This window comes from Calidris pugnax, unplaced genomic scaffold, assembly GCF_001431845.1.
Source record: "Calidris pugnax isolate Ruff unplaced genomic scaffold, ASM143184v1 scaffold474, whole genome shotgun sequence".
NCBI classification, from domain to species: domain Eukaryota; kingdom Metazoa; phylum Chordata; class Aves; order Charadriiformes; family Scolopacidae; genus Calidris; species Calidris pugnax.
This window is the reverse complement of record NW_015091223.1, coordinates 333,186-342,987: the sequence shown is the minus strand read 5'-3', so window position 1 is coordinate 342,987 and position 9,802 is coordinate 333,186.

Here is a 9,802-nt window from a genome sequence, read left to right as displayed (position 1 = left end):
TCAACCAATCCTTTTGCAAGTAGATATCCTGTGCCCTGCCTCTCATTCTTCCCTCTCACGGCTTTGAACTCTATTAGACCTCAGCATTAACAGCAGCACTAATGACATATCCAGTACTTGGCACTTCCTTTTTTTGATAGCCAGCCTGAATTCTTCCTGTTCCCCGGGGCTGCACTACCTCCATGCTCCATGAAATCAGAGAGGTGGTTTTGGTGGCACATTTCTGCAGATGCTAGGAGAAACAAAGCTTGGAGCCGCGCTCCGCTGTCAAATAGTTCTGGTTTTGGGTTTGATTTTCCAGAGAGCCAGCAAAGAAGAAAGGCTGGACTGCAAAACCTCCCCCATCCAGCCTGACAGGCTGTTCCCAGAAATGGTGAAACACTCCAGCGATTTCCCAAACCCGCCCCTCAAATCACTGCCACTCACTCTGGAGTTGTGCGGACGTGTTGGGTGGCATTTCCCACCTCTGGGCTTAAGCTGCAGATAAATACATCCAGCAGGAAAACCCAGCTGGTTATTGCAGTCCCATTTAAAACACTGTGTGTGGAGGGAGGAAATCAAGGCATGCAAAATGGAGACAGAAAGGATTGACACAAGTAAACCCCCCCTCCCTCCAGCAAAAAAATCCCCAACCTCCACTATGTCTCTAGGACAGGTTTCAAAAGCTGTTCTGATGTCTCCTTAGCAGGAAGGTTTAAAGCAGGTCAGGCAATCTGTGCCCCAAAAAAGTGCCTCCCCACCTCTTTGATGATAAAGGGAGAGCGGGGTGGAAATCTTTGCTGGAAATCCCTATGGAGAGGGGGGACACGGTATGTGGAGAAGAGTGGGATGGCACAAATGCTGCTGGTGCCTGAGGAAGAACCCCAGGCACCAACATAGGTTAGGGGTGGATCTTCTGGGAAGTACTACTGAGGAAAAGGATCTGGGAGTCCTGGTGGATGGCAGGATCTCCATGAGCCAGCAATGTGCCCTTGTTGCCAAGAGGGCCAATGGAATCCTGGGCTGTATAGGAAAGAGTGTGGCCAGCAGGTCGAGGGAGGTCATTCTCCCCCTCTACTCTGCGCTGGTGAGGCCACAACTGGAATCCTGCATCCAGTTCTGGGCTCCCCAGTTCAAGAGAGACAGGGAATTGCTGGAGAGAGTCAAACGTAGGGCAATTAAGATGATTAAGGGATTAGAGCACCTCCCTCACAAAGAAAGGCTCAAAGAGCTGGGGCTCTTTAGCCTCAAGAAGAGAAGACTGAGGGGAGACCTCATCTATGTTTACAAGTTCCTAAAGGGTGAATTGAAGGATGATGGAGCTGGACTCTTTTCAGCGGTTTCCAGCGATAGGATGAGGGGCAACGGGCTCAAGCTGGAACATGGGAAATTCCACTCAAAGATGAGGAAGAACTTCTTTACAGTGAAGGTGGCAGAGCCCTGGAACAGGCTGCCCAGGGTGGTCATGGAGTCCCCTTCTCTGGAGATCTTCAAGACCCGTCTGGATGCAGTCCTGAGTGATGTGCTCTGGGCAATCCTGCTTTAGCAGGGGACTTGGACTAGATGATCTCTAGAGGTCCCTTCCAACTCTGTCAAATTCGTGAGTTTGTTGTCCTCACCCAAAAGCTGCTGAGGAGGGGGGGGTGCTAGGACACAGGATTGGGGAGCTGCCACTGTGTCCCCACAGCACTGTGGGGCAGACCAGTCCCATCCCCAGGGCTGTGCCAGGGCTGGGTATAAGCCCTGGTGCCCAAGGGGTACTGAGGGACTTTGTTCCTCTCTGACATGGGTTCATACTGAACAGATGCAAGTTTGAGACCAGGTGGGATCACGAAGCCTTTTGCTTAAGCAGGGACAAGAGACAGCTGAGAGTGTTGGCCCTTCCCATTTAATGCCTTTTCCGGAGAAGGGTTAAAGTTGCATTTGGATTTTAGACCCACTAAGTCCGGCAGCATTTGGGTAGAGGGTTTTGGCTTGGGCTGTCACAGAATTAACAGGCTCCGTGAGCGATGGCAGCACAACTTCCAGCCCCTTGCAATATCTAGCTGGGGTTTTTCCCCCATGGTTTTGGCTTTTTGCCTGTTTCTGGATGTTCTGCATATCGTTACTGGTAGGAGGGAGCTGCTGCAAGCCCCTCCGGGCCAGTCGTTAGGAGCAGTTAAGAGTGTTTTGAGGGCAGGTGTTGAGCACTTCCAAATGTCTGGGGAGGGCTTTGGAGGCTGTGAAAGCAAGGAAACATTGGAAACCCAAGTATTGAATTTCCCTTTCCTAAACAACTGGCTGCAGCCTATCGCTGCCCGTCAAAGCCCAAGGCTCCTGCGCGCACCAGTCAGCACGTTTTCACATTCCCAAGGGCAGGAATGGGGCTGGCTCCAAGTGCTTCCCCGTTGCTCTCTGCAGGCAGAGCCAAGTAATAGACCTCTGTCATGTCTGGATCTTTTGCGTTTTTATTTCTTTTTAAACTGAGGATGAATTCCTTCCCCTGGTTAATGTTCTCATTTCCAGGTTGGGGACTAATTCATGTGTATATAAAACCCAGCCAGTAATGTATAACCACAAAATGATGAGCTTTCTTACCTCCTTTGACCAAAGGGGCCCCTGGCCCTGTGCAACTCCTTTTTCAACTCCTTTTTTGTTGTTTTATTTTTTTTTTCAACAGGACTAACAGTCCAAACCCTGGTGAAGAGCCCAGACCCAGGTTTATTTTCCCAATAAATTGGGAGAAGCTCCTGTGCTGGTTGCCCTACTCACTGTACAGCACATAAAATGGGCTTGGGTTACACATAGGATCTGGCTGGGGTGATGGTGAGGGTGAAGAGATGGGTGAGCACGTTGGGATGCATGGCTGATGGGCAAAGCCCCAGTAATTGCCTAGAAGTTCAGGTACCAACCAAACCCTCTCAGCAGCGCTGGGGTTTCGCTTGGCCACAAGCCCTGCAAAAGGCCAAGCCACCCAAAAATCCTGGTGAGACCTGAGATGTGACCCCTGCTTTTAGCGTGGGATTTATTTGAGTGTAGGCAAGTCCTGTTGACCGTTCATTCTCCATCCTTTCCAATGCCTTCAGACCAAATAGAGATTTAAAAAAAATAAAAAATCACAGGGGGTTTTGCAACATCTCCAAAGCTGGGTTTCCTCCAGTGCCCTTTCCTGGCATGAACGCAGAGCCGGGCCCAAAACCGTGAGAAACAGGACAGTTTGGGGAGGAAGAGCTGGTCTGGGTGGGAAATATCTTGCCAGGCTGCTGGGGCCACCCATCCCTCCAGGCATGCGAGAGCCTGGGAGAGGAGGAGTGAAACTGGGACCATTAAATTTCAGAAAACATTTTCTTTCAGCATAATTTTGTGTGTGTGTGATGATCCAAAAAATCATACATACACCCTCGAATGTCGCACATGAGAATAAAGCTATAATTAAAATAGAGTGCGAAGTATGAAACCAAAAAGACGGATTTAAGCGTAGCAACGCTGCCGAAGTGTTTCTCCTTCTTCTTCGGAAAATATTGCTGAATTCAACACGTTCCTGTGAAACATCATCTTCAACAAAACTTCTTTTTTTTCCCCTGAGGAAAAGGGTTGCAGGGAACAAAAAAACCCTCAGTCAGTTCTGTATAAACAGCCATGTCTCTCCTGTGATGGGTCCAGGCTGCCCAGCTGTATCCCATCACTCGCTCTTGCTGCTCCTCATCCCTTGCTCCTCAGCGTCCCTTCAGCCCTGACATCAATATGCTGATAAACCCTGGCTATTTCCAGTTTTAAGTGGTCTTTTTTGTTGTTGAATGCTGAGTCTAGGCTCTAGAAGGAGTCCCACCTCGGCTTTTTTTGGGTTGGTGTCAGGGCTGCATGTGGTTTCACCCCTGTGGTGTGCAGGACAGGAGGAGCCTGTGCTCCAGCCCCGCTAGCTCAAGTCAAGCAGCAATTAAATAAAAGGCTTCATTAGGGTGAGAGGATGTTGAAGGGGCAGCATACAAGCAGGCACGGGCAATCTGCAGTCTCTGAGATCTGTGTTTATGTGTTCTTCAGGATAAGCTGAGCTGTGTTTTCCTGTCCGTAGAGGCAGGGTGCAATAAGGGCTTTTGGGTGGCAGTGACCATTAAATAGTGACCAGGGACCCCACCTCAGCCCCATTCCCCTACGCCCCTTTGCAGCCCTTTTCCATCAGATGGACAAGATTCTGAGCAGGAGGATGGAAAACCTCCAAAACCTCATGTTTCCACCTAGGACCCAACCATGCTCCACCAACCACCATGGACCAGCCCTCTCCCCACTGCCAGTACTCCATCCTGACTCAATCCCTGGAGCTGCAAAGCTTGGAAAAGCAAATAAGGCAAACGAAAATGCTCTTTATCCACCACTAACTTGTGGTCGGGGCTGCTTGTTGCCCATCCACGGGCTGCTGCTGGGGTCTGCTGCCCATTGCGGGGCACTAGACATGTGGGGCAGCCGCCTGCACACAGGGCTGGATTCGAACTGCCTGCCTATTATTTTTGGCACAATTCTTCCCATTTGCTAAGTGAAATGAGGAAGCTGTTGGCGAAGGTGCTGAGAGTGAGGCAGATGCCTTCCCGTCTGACAAATTTTTCTCAAATACTTTCCTCCCCCTCTCCCATCCTCCCTGCCCCCATCTCCTCACCCTGCAGGTTGCTGTCCTGTGATGGCAGCAAGGCAGCACATCTCCCCCTGTGCAAGACTACTATGGCTTAATGCAGCTCAATATGCCCTGGGTTCGGTCTGGGGATTTATTTGTTCAATATTTTTTTTCTATTTTCCAGGTGCGCTGTCACCCCTCATTTCCTATTAGCAAGTCAATTTAACTCATTTAGTAAGGGTATATTCATAAATAATTCGCAGAGGGTTAAGATGGGGGGGAAGTTGACAGAGCCAGGCAATTAGTAGCTCGTTTGTAAAACACAGTCCTTCTCCGGGGCTGCTCCCACGATTTTAGCCTTTATTGGCTGTACACCGTGGGGATGGATGCTGACCTCCCACCGCCTTCCTGCCTCCCAGGGGGAATTTTAATGCCTGTCCAGGGAAACGAGCTGCAGGCGCCGAGGCTATTAAAATTTGCCTGGCGGGCTCTGGTTTATGGGGTTTATCTGCCATCCCAGGGCAGGAGTAAGGGTTGTGGGGGCTTTAATGAGGGAAAAACGCCCTGAGGTGACGTGGCTCCAGTGGGCACCTCTTCCAGGGGCAGATCTTCCATTTGGCTGCAAAAACCTGTCGGGGAGAGAAGCCAGGGCTCTCCTGGGAGCTGCCATCTCCCCCATCCGCCGCGATGGGACCGAGGTGTATAAATAGCCCCCAGTTGCCTTCTCTCCCCCCTGGGAATGAGGGGGAAAATGAATTGTTCTGCTTTCTGGGTTTTTCTACTCATGGAGCCCGTAGCACCCCTTTGCCTCTCTGCAGGGTTCACCCTGGGGGCTTTTTCATCTCCGATATGGGTCAGTGTTTAATGAGCACATGCATCCCCTGAGCCTTCCCGGGTGAAATAGTGGTGGACGGATAAATTTGCATGTGCATATGCATAGTCAAATCCTGACTGATGCAGGATCCCCAGTGACGGAAACACTCGGTACATTTCTGTGGCTCAGTCGCATACCAACCTGCAAAAAGTACATGAGCTTGTCATCCACAGGGTTCACCTGGAGGCACGAAGGAATTTGGAGCGTTTCTTTTAATGAAAAATATGTCCAGGTTGCCTGCAAAAAAGTATAGAAACAATAAATATAACTGCAGGACTGAAAAAGAACAAAAAAACCCACAACTCCCAAAAAAGACCCAAAAAAGAAACCACCATGGAAGTGAGAAAGCAGAGGTGAGGGGGTCGGGGTGAGTTTCCCTGCAGGTTTCCACCACGTTGGGAGCCTGCTTGAGCGAAGGGTGGAAGCGGCACAGCAGTGTTGAGCTGCCAAAGAGGTTCAGCTATCCAAGTGCCTGCATCATCCGTGGGCTTTCTAAAAATGAATTTATACCTCCTGGGTTTGAGACTGCAGCCCCATAACGCCACCTTCCAGTGAAGTGGTTTGGGTGCTACACAAAGGACTGTTAAGTGATCTTCCCCACAGGCTTTTTAGCTGAAGATCATCTTCATGGTGCAGGTAGGGAGATGGGGCCATGAGATCGTCGAGGTGTGTAGCTGTGAGGAATGGAGCAGACCCAGCTCCCTGGGATGGGTGTCCTCAGCATCGCTGTGTGAAGCCACAGCATCTCTTGTAAGCCAGACCAGTTGGGGCAGCTGCTTATATCAAACCATCACATGAGGCAGGAAGGTGTTGCTGGTGCTCACCCAAAGGCACAAGGTGGATGGGGCATCCGTGATCCATGATTCTATACCATGTGCCATGTCACAGCCTCTTTTGGGTCAGGCTTGGCCCAGGCATGACAGAGGACCACATAACTCCTCTTTCCCATCTTATCATAGGATCATAGAATCATAGAATGGTTTGGGTTGGAAGGGATCTCTAAGATCATCCAGTTCCAACCCCCCTGCCCTGGGCAGGGACACCTCCCACCAGACCAGGTGGCTCAAAGCCCCCTCCAACCTGGCCTTGAACCCCTCCAGGGATGGGGCAGCCACAGCTTCTCTGGGCAACCTGGGCCAGGCTCTCACCACCCTCACAGCACAGAAGATCTTCCCCACATCTCATCTCCATCTCCCCTCTTTCAGTGTCGAACCCTTCCCCCTCCTCCTATGGCTCTCCTCCCTGATCCAGAGTCCTTCCCCAGCTGTCCTGGAGCCTCTTTAGGGACTGGAAGGTGCTCTAAGGTCTCCCTTGAGCCTTCTCTTCTCCAGGCTGAACAATCCCAACCCTCTCATCCTGTCCTTATAGGAGTGGTTCTCCAGCCCTCAGAACATCTTTGTGGCCTCCTCTGGGCTCGTTCCAACCGGTCCATGTCCTTAGCCCAAACAGCTTGCCCAAGACCTGTTTCACATCTCCACAGAGTTCCACCTTTGCATCTATGTGTTGGGCACTTTTTTGAGCTGGATTAGCCAGGCTCAGGCATTAGCTGCTTCTGTGGCTTAGCAGAGGCCGGCAGGGGGTGGAGGGTGAGGCAACAAGGGTTGTCCAAGCTGGGAGCGTGGGTGGGTGACAGGCTGAGAAAGACAGCACACCTTGCAATTGTGTATGGTCAACAGAAAAACATGGAGCGGGAAAGGAAAGCCAAAGAGGGTGTGGAAATACTTCCCTGTTCTGCTAAGAAATAACTCAGTTTAGATGCTTGCATTGAGGTAGAAGTCTGTTATCAAAACGAAATTTGTCCTCAGCCAGTTAATGGGAGACTACACAAAGCTGAAGCAAGTTGTCTGCTTTGCTGACACAGAAGTGACGCGTTGCTCATCTCAGAGCTGCTGATCTGATGTTGCTCTGAGCTGTCATCATCTGCCACAGCAACAGCATTTCAATGAAAGGAAGAAGCAACAGGACCAGGAAAGAAAGATTTGTGGCTGGTGGGCAGCCTGACAGCGAGCCCAAAGAAAACAGCCCTCCACAGCTCCAGAGATGAGCAACTGGAGCTACTCATGTTGCCAGGAGGAGCACATCAATGAGCCTCAGGCAGTAGGATGGACCCTGTGCTCCTGACCATCAGGCTGGATGGTCAAAACACACGGGGATGTGTGTTTTCAGGTCGGCCTGAGGTCAATAACCTCTCAGGGCTGTTGAGGACTGCATTGCCTCTGCAGCAAGGACTTTGGGCTTCCCTCTCCCTCTTCAGCCAGAGGAGACAAGTCTTTGCTGCAAAGGTCACTGACGCTGATGAACCTGTTAGGTTCCTTTGGGGTAGGTCATTAAAAAACCATCCAAAATCTGGCTGACCTTTCTGCAAAATTGAAGTATCCCAATGGAGAAAGATAATCCTGCTGTAGGATGAGGATGAAAACTCTGGAGCCCATTGAGTGGGGAGAGGGTCTCTGTCTTGCCAGAGCATCGTTGTCTTCCTGCAGCCAGCACTGGAGCAGGCAGTGAATAACATGGCTCATGAAGGATGCAGTTATTATCTCTGGAGCTTGATAAACCCAGTTTCCAATCTCATAATCTTTGCTGCAGAAATTTTCTCAAAGCTTAGCTAACAAAAGGGTCATCCCTGCCCTTGTAAAAACAAAAGCTGGAGTAGGGTATCTGGACTGGCTTTTAGTCATGGATTCCTCTCTGCTGTGGCAGACATTACTGCCTGGGCAAAAAAGCAAATTTAATCCATGAATCAAATTTTCTTGAAGCATTTTATGGGCAGCGTTTGTCGGTTCCAATGCAAATGTGATCTAGGACCCAGAAAGAGAAGGAGGAAGTGCTAGCGGAGTAATTATTAATAGACATTGCAGACATGAGATCCTGGGTTAGGCTCACCTGTGAACCTGATTCTGGTGTTGGTCACGGTGAGTGGATCTACCTGGTGTACACAAGGTCAACAAGTAGACTTGGAAAGCAGTCTCCACCAAGGCTAAATACAATGAACGGAAGAGGGTAAACTTGAAAATAGATAACTCAGAGGCGAAATGTTGTGTTGTGCACTGTTACTTGTTTGCCAGGGCTTCCTGGGGTCCACCAGTACTGTGCTTGGCAAGGACTGGCTTTTTGTCACGCAAGCTGGTTCAGTTATGCCAGCTGTACAGTTTGATGCCTGCTAATAAGTATAGATTTGCTGAAGTATTCCCCAAAGTCTCTGCTTTGGTGTCAAAATCCTCATCAGCAATTGGATTAGTTGTAGGGAATGAACAATTACAAGGCAGGATGGTGAATTATGTTAAGACAAATTGATGGTGTTTGTTTAATCATATGGTCTCGGTCACATCTTGGTAATATTCTTCCTATGGAGGGATACGTATCATTGCACCAGTCGGTAGCAAGAAAAATACTAAAAAATGCTTGTTTTAATTAACTAGTGCCTAAATAAAATAAGGCCAAATAACTCTCTGTGCCAAACCAAAATATGTTCAGCTTTTACTTTAGGTTATGTTGGCTCTGCTCAGGTCCTGCATGCCTTCCTGCCCAGACATCTGAGACAAAGTTTGCACTTTCTGGACCACAGGGATGTGTATGACCAAGTTCCTTGCAAGGACTCTCTTAGTGTGGGAGGAAGATTTCAGGTCAAAAGCTCTGACAAGACTATCTGTTCACCCTGTGCTCTCTTGTTCATCATGGCTTTGGTATCAAAGGTCCTGCAGATGTTTTGCTAGGTCAGACTAAGGCCTCCCAAAATACAGCAAAAGGCTGGAAATCCTTGGCTAAGGTTGTGCCAGGCATCAAGAGGCGAGAGAGGTGCAGGGGATGGGAGACTGGCTTTTTCTGCTTTACTTACATGCTACAAAATTTGTCCCAATAAACGTGGGGGAATATCACTAAGCTTCATTGTTCTGTGTCCTCCTAAGCCAGTTTTGTCTGAAATGCGACCAAACTGTTGCCTGGTGGCACAGGCTGGTGTGTTTGGGTGTGCAGAAGGATTAGCACTTTAACCTGCTCTAGGACCTTGTCTTGAGGTGCCGTGAGGACCTGGAGGTGTAAAATAGCTCATCCGTGACTTGCCACAGCTGTTTTCCATTGGGAGGACCCATGGCCATTAAGGGTTGAGCAATTCACCATAAGTTGTCCACCAAAGACAGCAGTCAGGAGGTATCTCCCAGTGACTGGGGGAGATCAGTTTGAGCAAAAGACCAGGGCAGCACAGGATCCTCATTTCATCACTCAGCCTTCACCTCTCGGTGGGGTACAGTGAACTGGGACCAAGCCAACGGCAGCAAATATAACTTGCAGTACCGGGGACATGGTGCACAGATGGCTTATGGGTCTGGGTTTACAACTCCATTGTTGGGCAATAGTGGGTCTGATCC